This window comes from Oncorhynchus clarkii, chromosome 11 (assembly GCF_045791955.1).
Source record: "Oncorhynchus clarkii lewisi isolate Uvic-CL-2024 chromosome 11, UVic_Ocla_1.0, whole genome shotgun sequence".
In the NCBI taxonomy this organism is placed as follows: Eukaryota; Metazoa; Chordata; class Actinopteri; order Salmoniformes; family Salmonidae; genus Oncorhynchus; species Oncorhynchus clarkii.
The window spans coordinates 20,160,525-20,188,065 of NC_092157.1; the positions used below are offsets into that span (position 1 = coordinate 20,160,525).

At 43.1% G+C, this 27,541-nt stretch overlaps 1 protein-coding gene across 2 annotated transcripts in view; it reads right to left on the reverse strand.

The window, feature by feature from the left end:
- The window catches only part of LOC139420340 (sema domain, seven thrombospondin repeats (type 1 and type 1-like), transmembrane domain (TM) and short cytoplasmic domain, (semaphorin) 5A), a 185,538-nt gene that overhangs the window by 151,428 nt on the left and 6,569 nt on the right, over window positions 1–27,541 (reverse strand). Inside the window, exon 2 of one of the 2 annotated variants that reach the window (XM_071170335.1) lies at window positions 23,087–23,138. The exons of the other annotated variant lie outside the window; for it this stretch is intronic. The gene's annotated coding sequence lies outside the window, so the exon portion shown is untranslated. The remainder of the gene's footprint in view (window positions 1–23,086; window positions 23,139–27,541) is intronic. 2 annotated transcript variants of the gene reach the window in all.

A 27,541-nucleotide genomic window follows, 5' to 3' on the forward strand; every position in this document is an offset into this window, starting at 1 on the left:
TTTAAAGATCTCCAATGGCATTTCCTCCAGGGAGAACCTTCAAAGGCGGACTTTTGTTTATGCTGTCCATCCTTTGTTTTATAGATGTATTCTGTATGCTCATCTTTGCACTGCTGCAAAACCTACACTTCAGCCGGCATCACGTCTAAAAGATCCAGACCACACACCCTGTGCCCTCATGTCCCCATCATTATATCTGTGACATCAATGACAGTCGTTACGGACACGCTAAGGTCATCAGAGGTACCGGTTTGTCCTTCTCACAGCTCGTTAGCCAGCGCAACAAAGCCATCGCTACAGAGGAAAGGTTGTCTTTGAAAGCTTGCTAGCGGGAACATCAGTGTAAATGTCAATGTGAAGGTCAAGTGACTGGGGGAAGTTGGGGAGAGAGGTGATGGGGGACCCAGTGAAGTGGAGTGTGATGTTGGTGCCCGAATTGAGTGAAAATGCCCCAAGAGAGCACAGATGGTAAAAAATAAATCATCCTTAAACACAACTAAGTTGAGTTTGTTTCAAAATGTTTGTGGTGTGTGTAAAGATAGCCACTCGTAATTACAGAAACGGCAAAACCGGTATCACTGTTGTAAACAGCCATGTAACGTCACGTTTCAAGAGCCGATCCAAGAAGCTCTGATAGAATACGATGTCAAAGAGTTAACAACCAAACAATCAATAGAAATTCCATTTCCACTGTCAGGATTTTGAGGACAGAAAGGATCTATCAAACGTTAAGAGTGAGAGAAAAAATGAAGCCAAAAGTGATTTCCTAAGAGGGTAGGGTTATTAATGTTTTCTCTTCAGGCAGTTCACACACCACCCTTATCTAATCAGGACCCACTATAACACATCACTTCCGATCTGTCTGATCAATCCCACACTCCCCCTGACACAGGAAACATCAGACAGACAGATAGGACATACTAAACCTTTAATCTACTGTACTGGAGAGTAGTGAATCATCTGCATCACACATACACACACACACACACACACACACACACACACGCACACACACGCACACACACGCACACACGCACGCGCGAGAGCCTGGAGTGGGGTTGCTGAACACCACTCGCATGATCACAGACTTTAGGCTTCCAACTCATATCATTAATAGAGCCTTTTAAAGATTAGGCTAAATGTTGTGAATATTTGATCGCTTTTAAACAGCAGACAGCTAATAGCAGGTCTTCAGGGTACAACAGCACTTCTCCAAAATACAGGCAACATGAAAGGAGATTCTCCTAATTTAACTAAATGCATGTTGTACGAATTACAAAGCACTGTGATAATTTGTCGGCGACGCCTCCCTACACAGACAGACACAGACATTCAATTCAACTGGGATGAGAGAGAAGGAGAAAGGGAGAGAGGGAGAGAAAGCGCAAGAGACCGAGGCAGAAACAGAGAGAGAGAGTGAAACAGAGAGAGAAACAGAGAGAAAAAGAGAGAGAGCGAGACAGAAACAGAGAGAGAGAGAAACAGAGAGAGAAACAGAGAGAGAAAGAGAGAGAGAGAGAGAAAGACAAGACGAAGAGGAAATTCATTCAGTGAATAGGTGTAACATATCCTGTCTGCATGTGTGAGACGCTAGATAACAAGCCCCTGTAAATCCTTTACAAAACTGATTACAAGGCTGTCTGTCTGTCTGGGCCAGATCAACCCCAACAACATATCAAACCGTTTAGCCCAGCTGTAAACTACTGCTATACATAGCAGTTAATCTGTGTTTTACATTCCTACCATTCAGACAACAAAACCATGAGGTCTGTGTGTGTGTGTGTGTGTGTGTGTGTGTGTGTGTGTGTGTGTGTGTGTGTGTGTGTGTGTGTGTGTGTGTGCGTGCGTGCGTGCGTGCGTGCGTGTGTTCTGATCCTAAACCCGGACTACACCAGGTTGTCCCAGGGCTTTGTATATCTGTCTGATGAGACTAGAGGGAAACGTCAACACATCCCAAATCAACAACTGCTGAAGACTCCTCTTCTGCCCAGTCAGGCAGTCTTCTTCACGCCCAATCCTGTGGGGGCTTTTGTTCTCGCCCAGCATTAACATACTTTGATTCAGCACTTGATTCAGCCAAGCAAGGTCTTGATTAGTAGCTGATTGGTTGAGCCAGGTGTGTTAGTGTTGGGCTGTAACAAACACTCCCACACCTTGGGGGTCTTCCAGACATCATATATCATCACAACTGAACAACTCTGTCAAAACAACACACAGCTAAATCAACACAAACCCTGAATGAAGATGTGTGTTGGTATGGCATGTCTCCATTTCGTCAGGTCTCCTTGCAAAATATACATTCCAGACCCAGTTTGTCTCCCTGCTAAATATACATTCCAGCCCGGCCCAGCCGACCTAATCAGCGATGCTTTTGATGCTATGTTTCCCTTCAAAGGAAGATGCCATCACTTTCAACTCTAACTCCAATGTATTCATTCAACATCTATCTTTAGCATGTAATGCCCCATATTGCCAGAGAGAAAAACAATGTATATTCATGATAGTGGAACTACAACACACCTGAGTCTCTACTCTTCTCTTCCTCTTTCCCACTATATCTCTTCTCTCCTCCCTTTGTCTTAATCTCCTTTTCTGTCTCTGTCTTTGTCATTCTCATTCTCATTCTCTCGGTCTCTGTCTTTCTCTCCCTCTCTTTATCTCCTGGCCTTGGCGACTGACCTAAATCTCCTTAGATTATGCCATAAATTAATTTGGAAAATAACTCCAAGTACCCATCATATAGAGAGGAGCAGGAGGGGAAGGGGTGAGTGTGGAAGGAGAGGTGAGGAGAGGGAGAGAGGAGTAGGAGGTGAAGAGGTGAGTGTGGAAGGAGAGGTGAGGAGAGGGAGAGAGGAGCAGCGGGCGAAGGGGTGAGTGTGGAAGGAGAGGGGAGGTGAGGGAGAGAGGAGTAGGAGGTGAAGAGGTGAGTGTGGAAGGAGAGGTGAGGAGAGGGAGAGAGGAGCAGGGGGTGAAGGGGTGAGTGTGGAAGGAGAGGGGAGGGGAGGTGAGGGAGAGAGGAGTAGGGGGTGAAGAGGTGAGTGTGGAAGGAGAGGTGAGGAGAGGGAGAGAGGAGCAGCGGGCGAAGGGGTGAGTGTGGAAGGAGAGGTGAGGTGAGGAGCAGGGGGTGAAGGGGTGAGTGTGGAAGGAGAGGGGAGGTGATGGAGAGAGGAGCAGGAGGTGAGTGTGGAAGGAGAGGTGAGGAGAGGGAGAGAGGAGCAGGGGGTGAAGAGGTGAGAGTGTCTTTCTATAAAGAGCACCTGGGATAACACAGTGGAGCAGCAGCAGCCCTGGGCCCCTGAGTCCATGTGTGTGATTGTAGGGTAGGAGCAGATGTCTGTCTAGAGAAGGAGAGTGTTTTTGTCTTTGTGTCAGTTTAACCACACTGGAGTGTGGTATCGGTGTCACTGTGGGTGCAGAGTTACAGTTTAACAGTGGAGTTGTACTGGTCTAAAGTTGTCTACCTGTATGGACTTACCCCTTCTCCCCTCTGCTGATAACACACAAGTTCATCATCATCATTCTATTATCATACTGTGGTTGATGTCTAAAGAGGATACTTATAACCATGACCAACGCTGAGCTGTATGTGGACAAAGGTCTGCAGTATGATTTACATGCTGGGTCTGCAGTATGTCTAGGTCTGCAGTATGATTTACATGCTGAAACCTGCTATATATCTGAAATGTGGATTATATTTTAGTAGATGGCTGTTTTGGATCTCTCTGTGTGTGTGTGTGTGTGTGTGTGTGTGTGTGTGTGTGTGTGTGTGTGTGTGTGTGTGTGTGTGTGTGTGTGTGTGTGTGTGTCAGACAGACATTAGATGGAGTAATGACTTGTAGACAGACGCTCACTTAACCACTCTTATTCTGCTCTGCACTGTAGACTGTGGCCGGGAGAGAGAGAGAGAGAGAGAGAGAGAGAGAGAGAGAGAGAGAGAGAGACTCCTATGACACCTACAGCTCAGCCCGTAGCAGTAGTACTGTAGATTACTTTATCACTGGCCTCAACCCAGACTCTCTCAGACCTTTCACAGTCAGGCCACTAACATTCCAATCAGATCACAGCAAAATCACAGTCCACCTGAACAGAGCAACACTCAATCATGAGGCATCAAATCTAAAGGAACTACACAATATTAAGAAACGCTATAGATGGAAGGAAAGTAGTGTAAAAACCTACCAAAAAAACAATTAGGCAACAACAAATGCAATCCCTTTTAGAGAACTTCCTGGACAGAACATTTCACTGTAATAGTGAAGGTGTAAACTTGGCAGTAAAAAGCCTAAACAGTACATTTGACCTTTCAGCTTCCCTAACAAATCTAAAAATGTCAAGCAGACAACCTAAGAACATTTACAACAATGACAAATGGTTTGATGAAGAATGCAAAAACCTAAGAAAGAAATTGAGAAACCTATCCAACCAATAACAGACAGACTCAGAAAACCTGAGCCTACGTCTTCACTGTGGTGAATCACTAAAACAATACAGAAATACACAACGGAAAAAGAAGGAACAGCACTTCAGAAATCAGCTCAATGTAATAGAATCTAACCACCAAAATCCAATCGTTTTGTCCCTAAAACAAAGAACAAATAGCAAAAACATATAAACGATCAAATACAAATCTTAGAATCAACTATTAAATACTACCAGAACCCACTGGATTCTCCAATTACATTGAAGGACCTATAGGACAAAATACAAACCCTTCAACCCAAAAAGTGTTGATGGTATCCTAAATGAAATGATGAAATATACAGACCACAGATTCCAATTGGCTATACTTAAACTCGTTATCATCCTCCTCAGCTCTGGCATCTTCCCCAATATTTGGAACCAAGGACTGATCACACCAATCCACAAGAACTACCGTGGGATATGCGTCAACAGCAAACTTGGGAAATTCCTCTGTATTATCATTAATAGCAGACTCAGTGAAAACAATGTACTGAGCAAATGTCAAATTGGCTTTTTACCAAATTACCTTATGACAGACCACGTATTCACACTGCACACCCTAATTGACAAACAAACAAACCAAAACAAAGGCAAAGTCTTCTCATGCTCTGCTATACAAATTGATGGAACGTGGTGTTGGGGGAAAACATACAACATTATAAAATCCATGAACACAAACAACAAGTGTGCGGTTAAAATTGGCAAAAACACACACATTTCTTTCCACAGGGCCGTGGGGTGAAACATGTCAACGAATTGGCAAGGGCACCAGAACAGTCTGCAACACTCAGCCTCACCCAACTAGAATCTGAAGTCAAATGTCTACTGTTTGTTGATGATCTGGTGCTTCTGTCCCCAACTAAGGAGGGCCTACAGCAGCACTTAGATCTTCTGCACAGATTCTGTCAGACCTGGGCCCTGACAGTAAATCTCAGTAAGACAAATAATGGTGTTCCAAAAAGGTCCAGTTGCCAGGACCACAAATACAAATTCCATCTAGACCCTGTTGCCCTAGAGCACACAAACAACTATACATACCTCAACCTAAACATCAGTGACACAGGTAACTTCCACAAAGCTGTGAACGATCTGAGAGACAAGGCAAGAAGGGCCTTCTATGCTATCAAAAAGAACATACAATTTGACATACCAATTAGGATCTGGCTAAAAATACTTGAATCAGTTATACAACCCATTGCCATTTCGGGCTGTGAGGTCTGGGGTCCGTTCACCAACCAAGAATTCCCAAAATGGGCCAAACATCAAATTAAACATAAAATACCAAATAATGGATGCAGAGCAAAATTAAGCCAATACCTCCAGAAAAGAGCCTTTAAATTCTACAACCACCTAAAAGGAAGTGATTCTCAAACCTTCCATTACAAAGCCATCACCTACAGACAGACAAACCTGGAGAAGAGCCCACAAAATGAGGTGGAAACTGAGCTGCACCTTCTACTTCAAATGTATGACCATATTAGAAACATATATTTCCCTCAGATTACACAGACCCACAAAGAATTCAAAAACAAATCCAATTTTGATAAACTCACATATCTATTGGGTGAAATACCACAGTGTGCCATCACAGCAGCAATATTTGTGCTCTGTTGCCACAAGAAAAGGGCAACCAGTGAAGAACAAACACCATTGTAAATACAACCCATATTTATTTATTTTTGATGTTGTACTTTAACTATTTGCACATCGTTACAACACTGTAAAAAGACACAATATGATATTTGAAAGAGAGAGAGAGAGAGAGAGAGAGAGAGAGAGAAGGCCCAAAATGAGCAGAGAGATGAGAAGGAAGTTGAGAGGTGGAGGACAGAGAAATAAGAAGGAAGATAGAGGAGAGGAGAGATGAGGGGAGGGGAGGAGGAGAGGAGGGTGAGAGTGACTGTGAATGGAAAAAAGTTAGACTAGAGGGCAGGTCTCCACACAGAAAACAAAGTTAGACTAGAAGGAAGGTCTCCACACAGAAAACAAAGTTAGACTAGAGGGAAGGTCTCTACACAGAAAACAAAGTTAGACTAGAGGGAAGGTCTCCACACAGAAAACAAAGTTAGACTAGAGGGAAGGTCTCCACACAGAAAACAAAGTTAAGACTAGAGCGAAGGTCTCCACACAGAAAACAAAGTTAGACTAGAAGGAAGGTCTCCACACAGAAAACAAAGTTAGAGGACAGTGGGAAAGATAGAGGATTATGGAAAGTAGAGAGGAGAGATGAGACATAAGGAGATGTGAGGAGAGCAGAGGGAGCAGTGGAGCAGGGTTGAGAGTGAGTGTGTGTGGAGAGAGTGGCCTTGCTATAAATATAAAGAGAGCATGGGATCTCCATACATATCAGACCAGGGGTGAGGCAGACCGGGGTGAGGCAGACCGGGGTGAGGCAGACCGGGGTGAGGCAGACCAGGGGTGAGGCAGACCGGGGGTGAGGCAGACCGGGGGTGAGGCAGACCGGGGGTGAGGCAGACCAGGGGTGAGGCAGACCAGGGGTGAGGCAGACAGGGGTGAGGCAGACCGGGAGTGAGGCAGACCAAGGGTGAGACAGGGGGTGAGGCAGACCAGGGGTGAGGCAGACTGGGGATGAGGCAGACCGGGGGTGAGGGAGACCGGCGGTGAGGGAGACCGGCAGTCGGACATACGCAGCTGGAAAAGCAAGAGTTACTTTCTACACTGAACGGAAACACCAGGAGAAACGGTGGTTATTTGGACGAGCCTGAACCTACAATGCCTGAAGCCATAATGCTAGCTGCCTCGCTCATTTTCTCTCTCTCTTGCTATACACAGAAGCATAACAGTTATAAATACCTACAGGGTATATGGTTTAAGATACTATTACATTTTATTTCTGTTATTTCTACTAAAATACTCTAGAATGCCAGAATAGGTATTTTGTCCAATCAAGGGAAAAAACATTACAAATGTCAGAATGTCTGCTTTATTTTCCTTTATAAAACCGTTACCCAAATCCATTAAGCTTAGATGTTATCATACTGGATAGACCAGGTCAAGAGGTTAAGGCCTAGATTCAAACAGATAGCCGACACCCGCACAGCTGATGTTTTGGCCGTGTCGGAGGTGGAACTGCTGGAGCTGTCAAATCGGTGAGCCGCTGCTCTTGATCATGGTCACGAATCCAAACTCGTCCCACTGGTGTTTGAAGTCCAGAACGAAGTGTAGGCTCTATAGAAATAATGACGCTCAAATTGAAAATCATTAAACTAAATAATGAGGATTTCTATCAGCCTAATCGAGGTGTAGATTACATCTCACATTCCAGTGCTCGAATTTGTAAACAAGGCTGCATGGCTCTACTAAACATCGCTGCCCTCAGACAACAGAAATCCCTTTTGCCCCTGACATGACAATATGTGATGACATGTCTGGGAAAAAAAATTCAACACCGTGTGGAAGTTGGTATGATATAATCAAACGGGGGAGGGACCTTCTTTCAGGAAGCAGAGCAACGTGAGCGCAGGGTGTGAGCAAAGGGTAAGATACATTTCATTATTTTGAATGTTTAAATAGAGATAACTTGACGATAAAAAAATGCTGGTGTAGGAACCTTTTTAGAACCATATTTGATAGGTTTTCAACATATTTAAAAATATATATATATATATATATATTCCAAAAATAATAATTACTATTTGTTGCCTCAGGGCAACATTGTGCAGTTAAGCAAATCTTTTTGTTGTTGCCTCCAGGCTACTTTTCAGGGCAATATCATGCTCATTAAAAGACATGTAATTCGTTGTAAAATTATGGCCTTGGATAATGTTTTTGCCAACATATCTACTGACATTCAAAGGCAGTGGATACAGGGACATTCTATGGGTGAAAGGAGCCAAATCGGGCAGTTACCCTCTGATAGTGAGGACAGTGAACTTGAGGACAGTGACAGCTAGGAAGAATGGACCCAATAATCAGGTTTGAAAGGCAGTGAAATACTCTTTTATAAGCCCAACTTTTATTTTCTCATGAAAAGAGTACTTGTTTCTACTATGTTTCACTTCATAAATGTTGTGAACATATCCGATTTTCAGAGACAACAAAAACAATTCTGGGTGGGGGTAAACGTTTTATTTGTATTATTATTGATACATTATCATAATGCCAGAACCTTCTAGGAAAACCCCTAAATGTGTGTCGTAGAAGGTTAATGTGACTCCGTGCAGCCAAAGGCAATGTCCACTTTAAGTACAATGCCAGGAACCCCTTGTAGATTTGACAGCTCTAACGCAGTTCCTCCTCCAACGCCAAAACAACCACTATGCCAAAGTCGGCTAAAGCGGATCTGATTGAATAGAGCCCTCTAAGTTGTGCCAACTAGACACCTTGTTAAAACCTAAAGTATCTGTTATGTTTGAATGTCTAAATATGCTAATTTTACTGTGAAAACAGCTCCAATCTAATAAAAACAGCCAGATAAAACAGCCTCAAATTGGGTGAGAGGAAGAGATTCAAAGTCTCTATGTTTCCGCCTTGTTTCCACCCTGGTTTATCAGACAAACATGCTACCCTTGTAAGGAGGAAATTGCCTGTAAAACTTCCTCGGCGAGTGTGTGTGTGTGTGTGTGTGTGTGTGTGTGTGTGTGTGTGTGTGTGTGTGTGTGTGTGTGTGTGTGTGTGTGTGTGTGTGTGTGTGTGTGTGTGTGTGTGTGTGTGTGTGTGTGTGTGCGCGTGTGTGTGTGTGTGTGTGTGTGTGTGTGTGTGTGTGTAATTGGACTAATTTGGGAAATGAGTGGGGGTTCATTTTCCAAGCAGTTCGTAAATAAAACACAAATAAAACCAGGTGCAAAACAAGACACAAAGTTTCCATCAACAGAGAAACGCAGAGCTTTCACACTGATGACTAGACTGTTAATGTCAGCAGTTTTTCTTGGGGACACCCCTTTCTCTAGACTTTGAGTTATTCTTCTGTCAATGTGTGTGTGTGTGTGTGTGTGTGTGTGTGTGTGTGTGTGTGTGTGTGTGTGTGTGTGTGTGTGTGTGTGTGTGTGTGTGTGTGTGTGTGTTCCTGCCCCTGTGTGTGTTTGTGCGTGTGTGTGTGTATAGTATTGGGCTGACTGTGCTGTATGAGTGTGTCTGGAGGTGATTAAGTAGTGGAGCTCTCATAAATAACGTCCTAATGAGCACCACCACCCTTCACTTTCATGACTGAAGTCCACAGTGGTGTGTGTGTGGGGGGCTACATGTGGTCTCCAGGTGTACAACGCCCTTCTCCCGGAACACACACTCACATTCCAATCTACTCTTTTCGAGTCCTGATTAAATATCCTCCTTAACTTGTCACCTTTCCATTGTGTGTGCGTGGGAGTGAGAGATGGGGGGGGGGGGGGGGGGGGGACCAGATGTGAGATCGCACACACACACACTTAAACTAACTCTTGACTACTCAGGCAGAAATAACAGAACATGCTTCCTAACTGTTTCTGTGAAACATTCCATCACTGTAGGCCTGGTTGGTACAAGAGAGTTTGTGAACTTAACCCCAATTATCCCCCTCTACCTCTCCCTCCTTCCTTCCTTATCCCCCTCTACCTCTCCCTCCTTCCTTATCCCCCTCTAGCTCCTTCCTTATCCCCTCTCCCTCCTTCCTTATCCCCCTCTACCTCTTCCTCCTTCCTTATCCCCCTCTACCTCCTTCCTTTTCCCCTCTACTTCCTTCCTTATCCCCTCTACCTCCTTCCTTATCCCCTCTACCTCCTTCCTTATCCCCTCTACCTCTCCCTCCTTCATTATCCCCCTCTACCACTCCCTCCTTCATTATGGGGTGACAGGTAGCCTAGTGGTTAGAGCGTTGAACTAGTAACCGAAAAGTTGCAAGATCAAATCACCGAGCTGACAAAGTAAAAATCTGTTGTTCTGCCCCTGAACCCACTGTTCCTAGGCTGTCATTGAAAATAAGAATTTGTTCTTAATTAACTGACTTGCCTAATAAAATAAATAAATTAACCCCCTCTACCACTCCCTCCCTCATTATCCCCTTATCCCCACTAGCTCTCCCTCCTTCCTTATCTCCCTTCTTAACAATCAGCTATGCCTCTATCAGCTTGACCAGAACATTCTCTATGGCTCAGTCACCACTCACCACGAAGCTGTCTGTCAATGGTCAATTACAGGAGAGACTTTTCTTAACAACTACAACAATCACACAAAGGTATAAGGGGTCTTTCGGTTCATATAGAGTTTCATGATTGATTAAGGGAGAGGGGGTCAGACATGTTTTTTTAAATCACAATCAAACAAGTGGAAAAGGTGAACTTGCAAATTACCATAATTCTATCTTGTCTCTTATCTGGCTGCCCATGATATGACACACACAGAGACAGACACATTCAAAGCTATCAATTACCATGAGTTATGAATGCCTCTTTCATATCTCAATGGGACCAGGCCAGAAAGTAACCTGTATTTGACATAGTGAATGAGGAATCATTTAGATAATATTTGTGACATGCACAGTGATGGAGAGGGAGGGAGGGAGGGAGGGAGGGAGGGAGGGAGGGAGGGAGGGAGGGAGGGAGGGAGGGAGGGAGGGAGGGAGGGAGGGAGGGAGGGAGGGAGGGAGGGAGGGACAGAAATAAGGTGAGAGGGGGAACGAGAGAGAGAGAGAGAGAGAGAGAGAGAGAGAGAGAGAGAGAGAGAGAGAGAGAGAGTGTGAGTGAGTGAGTGAGTGAGTGAGTGAGTGAGTGAGTGAGTGAGTGAGTGAGTGAGTGAGTGAGTGAGGTTTAGTGCCACAGATAACAGGTCTAAGATTTTGTCTCCGGTAAGTTGAGAGAACCCAAGTGGACTTTTGAGAGTTATCAGAGTCAGACCTAACAGCAATGGGTTCTGGGGCTTGCTGTCCTGTATTTCGTAACACCTAACACCAATGTGAATTATACCGTGACATTCGGTAGGTCTCATTTTAATTTGGTTATAAACATGTTTTTACCGTTAAATAACGTCTTTACTATTAGGCCCAGTCCAAAACATGTATGGGCCTAATCGAAAAGACATTTCATTTTGTATTAACTTTTAATTTGGCATGAACACAATCAGTTTTGATGTTTTCATCTTATTGTCAAACAAATCCCTGTAAAAAGTAGGCTACCTGTCCATGCCTGTCCACACCAAAATAATTTGAGCATCCAAACAGAGCACTATGCACTCGCACCACTTGATGAATGGAAAGAAACAGATGTTACAAAACACCATAAAGTGTAAGGACATTCGGCGATTGTCATTGGGCCTACACTCTTGTAGCCTGAATGAATTGATGCGTCTCGCTGACAAAATGACCTTTTTTGTAGAAAAGTTGGGACACCTGAAATGGCACTGAGATACGGGACTGTCCAGAGAGGACAAGTAAAGCAACATGGGAAAATCTGGTTTAAACCATGACACAGAGGTTGGGGTGCTTGTTCAATTTGGAATAAACTCTTATTTGAATATAAAAAATTAAGCAGTACAAATTGCATTGTAAACAAATAGGAGAATGGTATTTTAGCATTATTTAGAGACCTGAAAAAGAAAGGGGATGAAGGGTGTGAAAGAGAGAAAGCAAGGGAGGGGAAGTCTCAACTTAACTCAATAGGAATATCAGTACCTATAGAAATCAATAGCCTACAGCTACACAGAGTTGAGTTCAACCTCACTCACCCTTAACACTTTCTTCCCGTCTCACTGTTTTTCCAAAGTCAATACAAAGATGTGAAGTAAAACACTTCCTCTCTGTCTCCACCATTAACCACTGGTGCCAGGAGGCTTCTTTCACTCCCAGAAAACAGAGAGTAGAGTGGAGAGAGAGAGAGAGCACACACACAAAAAAAAAAAACTAGACATGCTATAGCTTGACCTAAACATCAGCTCCACAGGTCACTTCCACAAAGCTGTGAACGATCTGAGAGACAAGGCAAGAAAGGCATTCTATGCCATCAAAAGGAACATAAAATTCGACATACCAATTAGGATCTGGCTAAAAATACTTGAATCAGTTATAGAACACATTTCCCTTTATGGTTGTGAGGTCTGAGGTTCACCCACCAAACAAGAATTCACAAAATGGAACAAACACCAAATTGAGATTCTGCAAAAATATCCTCAGTGTACAACGTAAAACACCAAATAATGCATGCAGACCGATACCCGATAATTATCAAAATCCAGAAAAGAGCCGTTAAATTTTACAACCACCTAAAAGGGGGCGATTCCCAAACCTTCCATAACAAAGCCGTCACCGGCTCTGTTCATGAACACAAACAGACCCCACAGAGCCCCATGACAGCAAAACAATTAGACCCAACCAAATCATGAGAAAACAAGAAGATAATTACTTGACACATTGGAAAGAACTTACGAAAAAACAGAGCAAACTATAATGCCATTTGGCCCTAAACATAGGGTACAGTGACAGAATACCTGACCACTGTGACTGACCCAAACTTAAGGAAAGCTTTGACTATGTACAGACTCAGTGAGCATAACCTTGCTATTGAGAAAGGCCACCGTAGGCAGACCTGGCTCTAAAGAGAGGACAGGCAATGTACACACTGCCCACAAAATGAGTTGGAAACTGAGCTGCACTTCCTAACCTCCTACCAAATGTATGACCATATTAGAGACACATATTTCCCTCAGGGTGACATACCACAGTGTGCCATCACAGCAGCAAGGTGTGTGACCTGTTGCCACAAGAAAAGGAACAAACACCATTGTAAATACAACCCATATTTATTTTCCAATTTGTACTTTAACTATTTTCACATCGTTACAACACTGTATGTAGACATAATATGACATTTTTAAATGTCTTTATTCTTTTGGAACTTCTGTGAGTGTAATGTTTACTGTTCATTTCACTTTTGTATATTATCTACTTCACCTTCAATTCAATTCACATGACATCTTTGCTTTATTTTCTCTGTAGAACATTTCATTTCAAGACAAATGCACAGAGTTGGCAACAGCCTATCTTCATCAAGAGACGTGCAGGAAGCTATTTTTAGTGTGGTGCAACAGGATATGGTTCCACTGAATAGCCCCTCCCTCCTTAGCTACTTAGTGTTATTACACTATTCAATCAAAACAGGTAGGAGGAAGTTGCTGGGGTATGACAAAACAACCACCCTGCCTGATTTGAATCCGATGTTTCGATGCTCAACACTAGAAAGTTATAATCTCAAGGGTAAACGCAGTCCTGTCATCTCATTACCATTGTAACATATAGCCATCTTTGGGAAGTTGGAACCAGTCTCTGTTGAAACCTGAGCCTGTACTTCCTGTCTCTCTAACCCAGTCGTGAGACCTCTCTAACCCAGCAGTGAGACCTCTCTAACCCAGTCGTGAGACCTCTCTAACCCAGCAGTGAGACCTCTCTAACCCAGCAGTGAGACCTCTCTAACCCAGCAGTGAGACCTCTCTAACCCAGTCGTGAGACCTCTCTAACCCAGCCGTGAGACCTCACTAACCCAGCCGTGAGACTTCTCTAACCCAGCCGTGAGACCTCTCTAACCCAGCCGTGAGATCTTTCTAACCCAGCCATTAGACCTCTCTAACCCAGCAGTGAGATCTCTCTAACCCAGGTGTGAGACCTCTCTAACCCAGCCGCAGGCATCTCTAACCCAGCCGTGAGAACTCTCTAACCCAGCCATGAGACTTCTCTAACCCAGCCGCCGGACTCTCTAACCCAGCCGTGAGACCTCTCTAACCCAGCTGTGAGACCTCTCTAACCCAGCCGTGAGACCTCTCTAACCCAGCCGCCGGCCTCTCTAACCCAGCCGTGAGACCTCTCTAACCCAGCCGCAGGCCTCTCTAACCCAGCCGTGAGACCTCTCTAACCCAGCCGCAGGCCTCTCTAACCCAGCCATGAGAACTCTCTAACCCAGCCATGAGACTTCTCTAACCCAGCCGCCGGCCTCTCTAACCCAGCCGTGAGACCTCTCTAACCCAGCCGTGAGAACTCTCTAACCCAGCCGCCGGCCTCTCTAACCCAGCCGTGAGATCTCTCTAACCCAGCCGTGAGACCTCTCTAACCCAGCCACAGGACTATCTAACCAAGCCGCCGGCCTCTCTAACCCAGCCGTGAGTCCTCAGGATCTCAGGATGGCTGGTACAGCAAAAATATCTGAAAACAGAGAAGCATGAGAAACAAACAGGCTATCTATAAATATTCTGCATCATCTACCGTACATCCAGATTCAGGCTTGTTTTGGACCTCTTGTATTCTCATCGTAGCACAAGGACAATGATTCATCACTATCATTAGGGGAATCAATTTTAATCAGCTATAAGTATTTATCTTATTTCATTCAAAAGTCATCCCACTTAGAGTTTAAATGAATTTCACAGAAACGTACGGTATAGATTTAGCACTGGAAAACCATTTTCAGGCCTGAAAAATAAATGACACCAGCCTCTCTAGAGAGCGGATCTGGTATTGACTTTCTACGTGCTTTGTCTCTCCAAGAATCTCAGCCCAGTGAAGGAGGAAGCAAATCGCCTCTATACTTATCTAAGGTCAATTTTAACATATGTAGCAGTGGGAAAGGTCAGTTTTAACATATGTAGCAGTGGGAAAGGTCAAAGGGGGCGGGGGAGGGGGGGTCGAAGATCTGAGAAGCTCAGTTCTGATTACGTTTCAAAAGGACATTCTACTCCAAAATGAATGAAAATTAAATTATGCTGACACCATTTAAAAAGTCATTTTCACCTCCGGAAATCAGCCAAATAACATATTGGTACAATTATTTTAAAAAGCACACTCATGTGTGCTCTACTGTACTCTACTGTACTCTACTGTACTCTACTGTACTTTACTCTACTGCACTGTACTCTACTGTACTCTACTGTACTCTACTGTACTTTACTGTACTCTACTGTACTCTACTGTACTCTACTGTACTCTACTGTACTTTACTCTACTGCACTGTAGTTTGTGACTACTATGATTTCTCATTTTGCCCAATTCAATTGCCGTCATTCTGTTACAGATTTTCTGGTCAATCAGTTACTGATTTGGTAACAGAGTGAAATGTTTAAATCATTTAATAATTAATTTAAAAAAACAATACCTAATTGGTAGGTCTACCTTTCCTTGTTACTTCTATGAACTTTCATAATCCTCCCTCCTCATGAGGGAGTGAAATGAGAAAATATCTGAAAGATATCTGGGTTTTTTGGTAACAGAATTACAAGACACTAGTCAAATAATTTCTGCAAAACATTATTGTGTTTTCATGCATTTCTAATACATTTTAGTAATGTTTTTTAAGACCCCTTTTCCATCTGTGACCTTTGCCTTTGCTTATTCCTAAGTTTTAGGATGGAAAATGGTTGAAAAACGTGTCTCATGGGTCCTTTTACATTTACATTAAATGACCCTATGTCTGGAGGGCTTTGTTGCAATGGAAAAACAGGGATGTTAATGATAGCATCAGAGTCATGCTTGGTCCTGCCGGATTTGGATTATCGGACTCCAAATGTTTGGATACGGATTGAATAGTTATTAGCAAAGTATACACAGAAACAGAGACCACATCTCTTTGTTCTCTTTCTCTCTCAATCCCTTTCTTTATCTCTCTCCCTCCTTCCTCCCTCTCTCCTGTCAGGTCTCCTCTGTGGCCCAGGGGCTTGGTGCTGGTCCACCTGTCAGATACCAAGACAACCTCTCTCTCTGTGTGTGTGTGTGTGTGTGTGTGTGTGTGTGTGTGTGTGTGTGTGTGTGTGTGTGTGTGTGTGTGTGTGCGTGCGTAAACAAACTCTTCAGCAGTTGTCAGGAAAATGCTGTGCCACCTACAGAATCCTTAATAAACAACCCTGTTCAGTCCCCAGCACACGAGGCAGAAAAGAACAGGACAGAGTCAGCTTTCGAATGTACCTGCCTCCAAATCTCAGGAGGTTTCAAATACACCAGAATAGGCATCACACTCTTGTTTCACAACCAGCCAAATCAGACTGGTGTACCGGTTACTAATAGTGTCTGGAAAAAGGGGCACTCCTCGTGATAACGCTCAAGTTTCTCAATTGTCTTTTGGGTTAACCGAGGGTTATACATCGTCTCAAGTGCATGAGCTGTCGGTTAACACAATACATGGCTAGACGATTGATAGGCAAGTGTACCATACATACTGTACTATACTGTTAGGAAATCTCACCCCACACAAAGAGAGTAACTTTAAACCTGCACTCATACAACAGACTACAGTAGCATTCAACTCCAAATAACTATTTATCTTGAACGCAGCTCCCAAATCTAACTATCATGTCACTGAGGTGCGTTCAACACAGAGCTGTGGTTTCCACTGTTAAAACATCCCATGCCCACATGGCCTTTTGACTGAGCAGTTCTTTCAGGGCAGAATAGAGACATGTTATGCAGAGCCTACGGTTCAGACCACACATCCTGCCTGTGGTCCACCTTTAGGACAGAGACAGCACTGTGTCTGTAGGGACAGACACACGCATGCCCCCCCCCCCCCCACACACACACCAATAAAGGGCTGACTCACAGGAGCCCTTGTCTGGAGCCGCAGTGTGTGTGTGTGTGTGTGTGTGTGTGTGTGTGTTTGTGTGTGTGTGTGTGTGTGTGTGTGTGTGTGTGTGTGTGTGTGTGTGTGTGTGTGTGTGTGTGTGTGTGTGAGACAGTTTGGGGAGCACAATGGGGGGGTGTGTGTGTCCATGTGTGTGTGAGCGTCTGTGTGAACTGGCGTACGCAAGGAGTGTGTGCCCAGAGAGTGTGCTTATTAGAAAAGCAGACTGTATTTAAAGCCAGACATGTGGAGAACTGACTGGTAGACCACGTACCAGCTCCTTTCATTAATTCATATCTCTAGACAGAGAGCTACTTCCTCTTTCTCTCCCACCCTCCCCCTGTCTCTCTATCCCACTTTCTCTCTCTCCCTCCCTCTCTCACACTCTTTCGCTCCATCCCTCCTTCTCTTCCTCCCTCCCTCCCTCCCTCCCCTGTGTAGGTCTGTGTTAGTGATATATGGAGTCCACAGACAGAGATGGGCCAATACAGAGCAGCTGGGGCCCCTGGGAACACCCAGTCCAGTGCATATGGATAAAAAAAACACTAGATTAAGCTGCATCTCCCTCCCTGTAGGCTATGCACCGGAAACCTCTTTCTCTGTTTCCTTTCCTCACCATTCTCTTCCAATCTCTATCGTCCTCCTATTCTGTCTCACCTCTTTCTGTGCATCTTTCTCAGTCAATCGGCTTCTCCTCAGTCTACACAGTATTCTCTTTTTCATATGATCACACAATCTCCCCAAAAGTTCCGCTGAGAGGTTTTTATTTCTCTCATCCATTGGCGCATCTTTTTAAATATCATTACCATTCACCAAATGCATTTTCACTAACGATAAATCTTTCAGAAGATATCTTCTTAATTACCCTTTCATAACGATTTCAAAGCTAAGATACATTTTTTTCATTAGCCAAAGATTAAAGAAGGCTCCATACTCAAATCTCATCCACTGATCAAATTAGCTGCCTTCTGCCTTGCTCTGGCTAGGCAGCCACGCGATTAATGAATCTCACGTAGACTTAAACGCTGCTGCATGAAAAGGCTTGCTTATCGTAAAGACATGCAAAATCTAGATATGACACAGGATGCACCATCCCTAAGGATTTAGGATCCATTTAAAACATTTACCGTGTTTCTATAGTCTTCTACAGACGACACCATTCTGTATACATCTGGCCCTTCTTTGGACACTATGTCACTAACAAACCTCCAAACGAGCTTCAATGCCATACAACACTCCTTCCGTGGCCTCCAACTGCTTTTAAATGCAATAAAACGAAATGCATGCTCTTCGACCGATTGCTGCCCGCACCTGCCTGCCCGACTAGCATCACTACTCTGGACGGTTCTGACATAGAATATGTGGACAACCCCAAATATAAAGACTTACGTTAAGCATCTCCAATCCCAAAAATATATATATATTTTTTAACATATTTTACCCCCTTTTTATCCCCAATTTCGTGGTATCCAATTGTTAGTAATTACTATCTTGTCTCATCGCTTCCACTCTCGTACGGTCTCGGGAGAGACGAACGTCGAAAGCCATGCGTCCTCCGAAACACAACCCAACCAAGCCGCACTGCTTCTTAAAACTAGTTAGGGATAGGCGAGACGCTAATGTCTCAACTGGCCAATTGCCAGGGAAAATGCAGAGCGCCATATTCATCTAAAATACTATAAAATTCAAACTTTCATAAAATCACAAATGTAAAGATACTCAATTAAAGCTACACTCGTTGTGAATCCAGCCAACGTGTCAGATTTTTAAAATGCTTTTCGGCGAAAGCATAAGAAGCTATTATCTGATAGCCTGCACCATCTACACCAGCAGTAAACAAAGGAGTTAGCATATTTCAACCCTGCAGGCGCTACACAAAACGCTGAAATAAAAAAAATCACAATTGGTCCTTTTGTTCAATTAATTCCGTCCATATATATCCAAAGTGTCCATTTATAAAGCGCGTTTGATCCAGAAAAAAACAGCTTACAAAAAACGCAACGTCACTACAAAATATTTCTAAAGTTGCCTATAAACTTTGCCAAAATATTTCAAACTACTTTTGTAATACAACTTTAGGTATTTTTAAACGTTAATAATCGATCAAATTGTAGACGGGGCAATCTGTGTTCAATACAGGAATGAAAACAAACCAGCGCCACTTCTCACGTCTTGCGCAACTCACAAAAGTGTACCCAGTTCCTAGTTGGCCTACTTCTTCATTGCACAAAGGAATAACCTCAACCAAATTTCAAAGACTGGTGACATCCAGTGGAAGCGGAAGGAACTGAAAACAGGTTCCTAAGAAATATCCCTTGGCAATAACAGATCATGGAACAGAGAGAGGCAAAAAAAAATAATTCTGAACAGTTAGTCCTCGGGGTTTTGCCTGCTACATAAGTTCTGTTATACTCACAGACATGATTCAAACTGTTTTAGAAACTTCAGAGTGTTTTCTATCCAAATCTATGAATAATATGCATATCTTATATTCTTGGCATGAGTAGCAGGAAGTTGAAATTGGGCACGCTATTTATCCAAAAGTGAAAATTATGCCCCCTAGCCCCAAGAGGTTATTAACACAGCGCTCATCCAACCCGGAAGCCAGCCACACCAATGTGTCGGAGGAAACACTGTGCACCTGGTGACCTTGGTTAGTGTGCACTGCGCCCGGCCCGGAGTCGCTGGTGCGCGATGAGACAAGGATATCCTTACCGGCCGAACCCTCCCTAACCCGGACGACGCTAGGCCAATTGTGCGTCGCCCCACAGACCTCCCGGTCGCGGCCGGCTCTGACAGAGCCTGAGCACAAACCCAGAGTCTCTGGTGGCACAGCTAGCGCTGCGATGCAATGCCCTAGACCACTGTGCCACCCGGGAGGCCCTCCAATCCAAAATTAAATCTAGAATTGGTTTCCTTTTTCGCAACAACGCCTCCTTCACCCATGCTGCCAAACATACCCTCGTAAAACTGACCATCCTACCGATCCTTGACTTCGGCGATAACCCATTTACAAAACAGCCAAACCCACTTAGTCGCCAAACCCACTGGCTCCAGGTCATCTATAAGTCTTTGCTAGGTAAAGTCCCACCTTATCTCAGCTCACTGGTCAACATAGCAACACCCACCCGCAGCACGCGCTCCAGCAAGTATATTTCACTGGTCATCCCCAAACCCAACACTAACTTTGGCCGCCTTTCCTTCCAGTTCTCTGCTGCCAATGACTGAAACGAATTGAAGAAAAAGTCTTATACAGTGGGGAGAACAAGTATTTGATACACTGCCAATTGTGCAGGTTTTCCTACTTACAAAGCATGTAGAGGTCTGTAATTTTTATCATAGGTACACTTCAACTGTGAGAGACGGAATCTAAAACACAAATCCAGAAAATCACATTGTATGATTTCTAAGTAATTAATTAGCATTTTATTGCATGACATAAGTATTTGATCACCTACCAAACAGTAAGAATTCCGGCTCTCACAGACCTGTTAGTTTTTCTTTAAGAAGCCCTCATGTTCTCCACTCATTACCTGTATCAACTGCACCTGTTTGAACTCATTACCTGTATAAAAGACACCTGTCCACACACTCTATCAAACAGACTCCAACCTCTCCACAATGGCCAAGACCAGAGATCTGTGTAAGGACATCAGGGGTAAAATTGTAGACCTGCACAATGCTGGGATGGGCTACAGGACAATAGGAAAGCAGCTTGGTGAGAAGGCAACAACTGTTGGCGCAAGAATGGAAGAAGTTCAAGATGACTCCCTGCAAGATCTCACCCCGTGGGGCATCAATGATCATGAGGAAGGTGAGGGATCAGCCCAGAACTACACGGCAGGACCTGTTCAATGACTTGAAGAGAGCTAGGACCACAGTCTCAAAGAAAACCATTAGTAACACACTACAACGTCATGGATTAAAATCCTGCAGCGCAAGCAAGGTCCCCCTGCTCAAGCCAGCGCATGTCCAGGCCCGTCTGAAGTTTGCCAATGACCATCTGGATGATCCAGAGGAGGAATGGGAGAAGGTCGTGTGGTCTGATGACAGAAATATAGCTTTTTGTCTAAACTCCACTCGCCGTGTTTGGAGGAAGAAGAAGGATGAGTACAACCCCAAGAACACCATCCCAACCGTGAAGCATGGAGGTGGAAACATCACTCTTTGGGGATGCTTTTCTGTAAAGGGGTAAGGACGACTGCACCGTATTAAGGGGAGGATGGATGGGGCCATGTATCGCGAGATCTTGGCCAACAACCTCCTTCCCTCAGTAAGAGCATTGAAGATTGGTCGTGGCTGGCTCTTCCAGCATGACAATGACCCGAAACACACAGCCAGGGCAACTAAGGAGTGGCTCCGTAAGAAGCATCTCAAGGTCCTGGAGTGGCCTAGCCAGTCTCCAGACCTAAACCCAATAGAAAATCTTTGGAGGGAGCTGAAAGTCCATATTGTCCAGCGACAGCCCCGAAACCTGAAGGATCTGGAGAAGGTCTGTATGGAGGAGTGGGCCAAAATTCCTGCTGCAGTGTGTGCAAACCTGTTCAAGAACTACAGGAAACGTATGATCTCTGTAATTGCAAACAAAGGTTTCTGTACCAAATATTAGGTTCTGCTTTTCTGATGTATCAAATACTTATGTCATGCAATAAAATGCTAATTAATTACTTAAAAATCATACAATGTGAATTTCTGGATTTTTGTTTTAGATTCCGTCTCTCACAGTTGAAGTGTACCTATGATAAAAAATTACAGACCTCTACATGCTTTGTAAGTAGGGAAACCTGCAAAATCGGCAGTGTATCAAATACTTGTTCTCTCCACTGTATCTCCCTCTCTAACTTTAAGCATAAGCTGTCAGAGCAGCCAATCTATAAATAGCACACCCAACTACCTCATCCCCATATTGTTGAATATCTTCTTGCTCTTTTGCACCCCGGTATCTCGACTTGCACATCATCATCTATCACTCCAGTGTTAATGCTAAATTGTAATTTTAGGCCTCTATGGCCTATTTATTGCCTTATCTCCCTACTCTTCTACATTTGCACACACTGTACATAGATTTTTTCTTTGTGTTATTGACTGTACGTTTGTTTATGTGTAACTCTGTGTTGTTGTTTTTGTCGCACCGCTTTGCTTTATCTTGGCCAGGTCACAGTTGTAAATGAGAACTTGTTCTCAACTGGCCAACCTGGTTAAATAAAAGTGAAATAAAAATGTATTCTGATGGGTTTGACATTTCTACAGTACTGAGCTGCTCTGTAGAAGGTGCAAGAGCTATGTCTCTTACGTTTAGGATAAACTCCAGGCCACAGGCTGCTGTGCGAAACACACAGGACAGAACTGAAATACGACTACAAGAGGCTATGAAAAGATCCTCTCATTGACTCCAATTCATCTCACTTAGAGAAAGAGATAGTGATAAATAGAGGAGAGAGCGAGGGAGAGAGAGAAAGTGGGAGAGAGGGAGGTAGAGAGAGCGAGAGAGAGAGAAAAGAGAGAGAAACAGAGCGAGAGATAGAAATAGACAGAGCGAGAAAAAGAGAGAGACAAACAAACAAACCAAAAACAAAGGCAAAGTCTTCTCATGCTTTGTTGATTTCAAAAAGCTTTCGACTCAATTTGGCACGATGGCCTGCTATACAAATTGATGGAAAGTGGTGTTGGGGGAGAAACATACAACATTAAAAAATCAATTTACACAAACAAGTATGCGATTAAAATTGGCAAAAAAACACACTTTTTTTCCACAAGGCCGGCAGGTAAGACAGGGATGCAGCTAAAGCCCTACCCTCTTCGACATATATATCAACAAATTGGCGAGGGCACTAGAACAGTCTGCAGCAGCCGGCCTCACCCAACTAGAATCTGAAGTTAAAGGTCTACTGTTTGCGGATGATCTTGTGCTTCTGTCCCCAACCAAGGAGGGCCTACAGCAGCACCTAGATATTCTGCACAGATTCTGTCAGACTTGTGCCATAACAGTAAATCTCAGTAAGACAACAATAATGGTGTTCCAAAAAAGGTCCAGTTGCCAGGACCACGAATACAAATTTCACCTAGACACTGTTGCACTAGAGCACACAAAAAAAGATACATACCTTCGGCCTTAACATCAGCGCCACTGGTAACACCCACAAAGCTGTCAACGATCTGAGAGACAAGGCAAGAAAGGGAAAGGGGGATACCTAGTCAGTTGTACAACTGAATGCATTCAACTGAAATGTGTCTTCCGTTTTTAACCCAACCAATCTGAATCAGAGCGGTGCAGGGGGCTGCCTTAATCGACATCCACGTCTTTGGCACCCGGGGGAACAGTGGGTTAACTGCCCTGCTCAGGGGCAGAACAACAGCTTTTTACCTTATCAGCTCGGGGATTAGATCCAGCAACCTTTCGGTTTCTGGCCCAACGCTCTAACCACTAGAAGGGCCTTCTATGCCATCAAAAGGAACATAAAATTAGACATACCAATTAGGATCTGGCTAAAAATGCTTGAATCAGTAATAACCCATTGCCCTTTATGGTTGTGAGGTCTGGGGTTCGCTAAACAATCAAGAATTCACAAAATGGGAAAAGCACCAAATTGAGACTCTTCATGCAGAATTCTGAAAAAATATCCTCTGTGTACAATGTAAACACCAAATAATGCATGCAGAGCAGAAGTAGGGCGATACCCGCTAGTTATCAAAATCCAGAAAAGAGACATTAATTGAACCACCTAAAAGGAAGCGAATCCCAAACCTTCCATAACAAAGCCATCACCTACAGAGAAATTAACCTGGAGAAGAGCCCCCTAAGCATGCTGGTCCCCAGGACAGCAAAACAATTAGACCCAACCAAATCATGAGAAAGCAAAAAGATAATTACTTGACACATTGGAAAGAATTTACGAAAAAAACAGAGCAAACTATAATGCCATTTGGCCCTAAACATAGGGTACAGTGACAGAATACCTAACCACTGTGACTGACCCAAACTTAAGGAGAGCGTTGACTATGTACAGACTCAGTGAGCATAGCCTTGCTATTGAGAAAGGCCGCCGTAGTCAGACCTGGCTCTAAAGAGAATACATGCTATGTGCACAATGCCCACAAAATGAGGTGGAAACTGTGCTGCATTTCCTAAACTCCAGGCAAATGTATGACCATATTAGAGACACATATTTCCCTCAGATTACACAGACCCACAAAGAATTCTAAAATAAATCCAATTTTGATAAACTCCCATAACTATTGGGTGAAATACCACAGTGTGCAATCACAGCAGCAAGATTTGTGACCTGTTGCCACAAGAAAAGGGCAACCAGTGAAGAACAAACACCATTGTAAATACAACCTATATTTGTGTTAATTTATTTTTTTCCCTTTTGTACTATTTGCAGATCATTACAAAACTGTATATAGACATAATATGACATTTGAATTGTCTTCATTCTTTTGGAACTTTTGTGAGTGTAATATTTACTGTACATTTTTTATTGTTTATTTTAGAGGTCGACCGATTATGATTTTTCAACGCCGATACCGTTACCGATTATTGGAGGACCAAAAAAGCCGATTAATCAGACGATTTTTTAAATGTATTTGTAATAATGACAATTACAACAATACTGAATGAATCCTTATTTTAACTTAATATAATAAATCAATAAAATCAATTTAGCCTCAAATAAATAATGAAACATGTTCAATTTGGTTTAAATAATGCAAAAACAAAGTGTTGGAGAAGAAAGTAAAAGTGCAGTATGTGCCATGTACGAAAGCTAACGTTTAAGTTCCTTGCTCAGAACATGAGAACATATGAAAGCTGGTGGTTCCTTTTAAGATGAGTCTTCAATATTCCCAGGTAAGAGGTTTTAGGTTGTAGTTATTATAGAAATTATAGGACTATTTCTCTCTTTACGATTTGTATTTCATATACTGTACCCTTGACTATTGAATGTTCTTATAGGCACTTTAGTATTGCCAGTGTAACAGTATAGCTTCCATCCCTCTCCTTACCGCTACCTGGGCTCGAACCAGGAACATATCGACAACAGCCACCCTCGAAGCAGCGTTACCCATGCAGAGCAATGGGTAACAACTACTCCAAGTCTCAGAGCGAGTGACGTTTAAAACGCTATTAGCGCGCACCCCGCGAACTAGCTAGCCATTTCACTTCGGTTACACCAGTCTAATCTCGGGAGTTGATAGGCTTGAAGTCATAAACAGCGCAATACTTGAAGCATTGCAAAGAGCTGCTGGCAAAATGCACGAAAGTGCTGTTTGAATGAATGCTTACGAGCCTGCTGGTGCCTACCATCGCTCAGTCAGACTACTCTACAAAATCATAGACTTAATTATAACATAATAACACACAGAAATACGAGCCTTAGGTCGTTAATATGGTCGAATCCGGAAACTATAATTTCGAAAACAAAACCATTATTCTTTCAGTGAAATACGGAACCGTTCCGTATTTTATCTCCCTAAGTCTAAATATTGCTGTTACATTGCACAACCTTCAATGTTATGTCATAATTAGGTAAAATTCTGGCAAATTAGTTCGCAATGAGCCATGCGGACCAAACTGTTGCATATACCCTGACACTGCATGCAATGAACACAAGAGAAGTGACACAATTTCACCTGGTTAATATTCCCTGCTTCTTTTAGCTAAATATGCAGGTTTATAAATATATACTTCTGTGTATTGATTTTAAGAAAGGCATTGATGTTTATCGATTACATGCAACGCAGGACACGCTAGATAAACTAGTAATATCATCAACCATGTGTAGTTAACTAGTGATTATGATTGATTGTTTTTTATAAGATAAGTTTAATGCTAGCTAGCAACTTACCTTGGCTTCTTATTGCATTCGCGTAACAGGCAGTCTCCTAGAGAGGCAGGTGGTTAGAGCGTTGGACTATTTAACCGTAAAGTTGCAAGATTGAATCCCCGAGTTGACAAGGTAAAAATGTGTCGTTCTGCCCCTGAACAAGGCAGTTAACCCACTGTTCCCTGGTAGGCCGTCATTGAAAAGAAGAATGTGTTCTTAACTGACTTGCCTCGTTAAATAAAGTTGTAATTTTTTTAATATATATTTCTTAATCGGCAAAATCGGCGTCCAAAAATACCGATTTCCAATTGTTATGAAAACTTTGAAATCGGCCCTAATTAATCGGCCATTGCGATTAGTCGGTCAACCTCTAGTTTATTTCCCTTTTATTTATTATCTATTTAACTTGCTTTGGCAATGTAAACATATGTTTCCCATGCCAATAAAGCCCTGAAATTAAATTGAGAGAGAGAGAAATAGATAGAGTCTATTTGACTTGCTTTGGCATTGTAAACATGTTTCCCATGCTAATAAAGCCCTTTGAATTGAATTGAGAGAGAGAGAAACAGAAAGTGACTCAGAAACAATGACATAATGACTCTCTTTACCTCTCCTTCAAGGGCAACCTCTGTACTGATACACTGGTAGGCAATCAATATGCCTTTTCACTCTTTCTTCCACTTGCTTCCACTCCTTCTCTTTCTCTCTAATAGTCTATCATTCTACCTGCTCTCTCCTGACTCACTACTCCTTATAACTGCTTTTGATACATTTTCTTCTTGTCTTTTCTCTCTATTTTATTGTCAATATTTATATTATAATGGTGTATTATTATATATATATTTGTTTATAATTTAACTCTGCATTGTTGAAAAAGGACCCGGAAGTAAGCATTTCACTGTTAGTCTACACCTGTTGTTTATGAAGCATGTGACAAATACCATTTGAATTGATTGAATAGATTTTCTTTCTCTTCCTCTCTCAGCAGTCTGAGATTCTAACTCCAACAAGCAGAACAGACTCCAGATGAACAGATCAACAGCACTTCTAATTCTTATTAAACGACCCCTGTTAGTAACGATTTAAGTCCATTTTTATTCTACTTCTCATTCACAAACACCCCTTGACACGATCCCTCCGAGAAAACAGGCATACAAGATTTCTTAACAATGTTTCAGATTTAGAACACAGATTTCCATGCTCCAGTAAGGAAGTGAGGTTTCAGGTTTGGGTGCAGGAAGCAGAGCTAGCTGTCGTGTTTTAGTGGAGGATAATAGAATGCTGGTTTGCTGCTTCTAATTCTGTTTGACATGTAGACATGTCAGGCCTGTTCCATACAACCCACAGCCATTCACTCATTCAGGAACCCAAACAGCGGTGAGAATAATCACACAGCCAGTAACATGACTCTCTCTCTCTCTGTTTCTACCTCTCTGGTGAGAATTTAAATAATTTCAAACTAAAACCCGGTGTGAAATTGCTACAGTTTATGATGTAGCTTTTTCGTGCGGTCATTCGGTGTGTGTGCAAGTCGCAGCTAATTGCTTGTCAGAGAGATTGAAGCTGAGTAGAGTGAGGAAAGAGGAAGGGACAGAGGAAGAGAGAGGACAGAAGAAGAGGGGAGAGAAGAGGACGGAAGAGAGAGGACGGAAGAGGAGGAGAGAAAAGGGAAGTCAGAGAATGGAAGAGGAGGGGAGAGAAGGGATGAGAGAGGATGGAAGAGGAGGGGAGAGA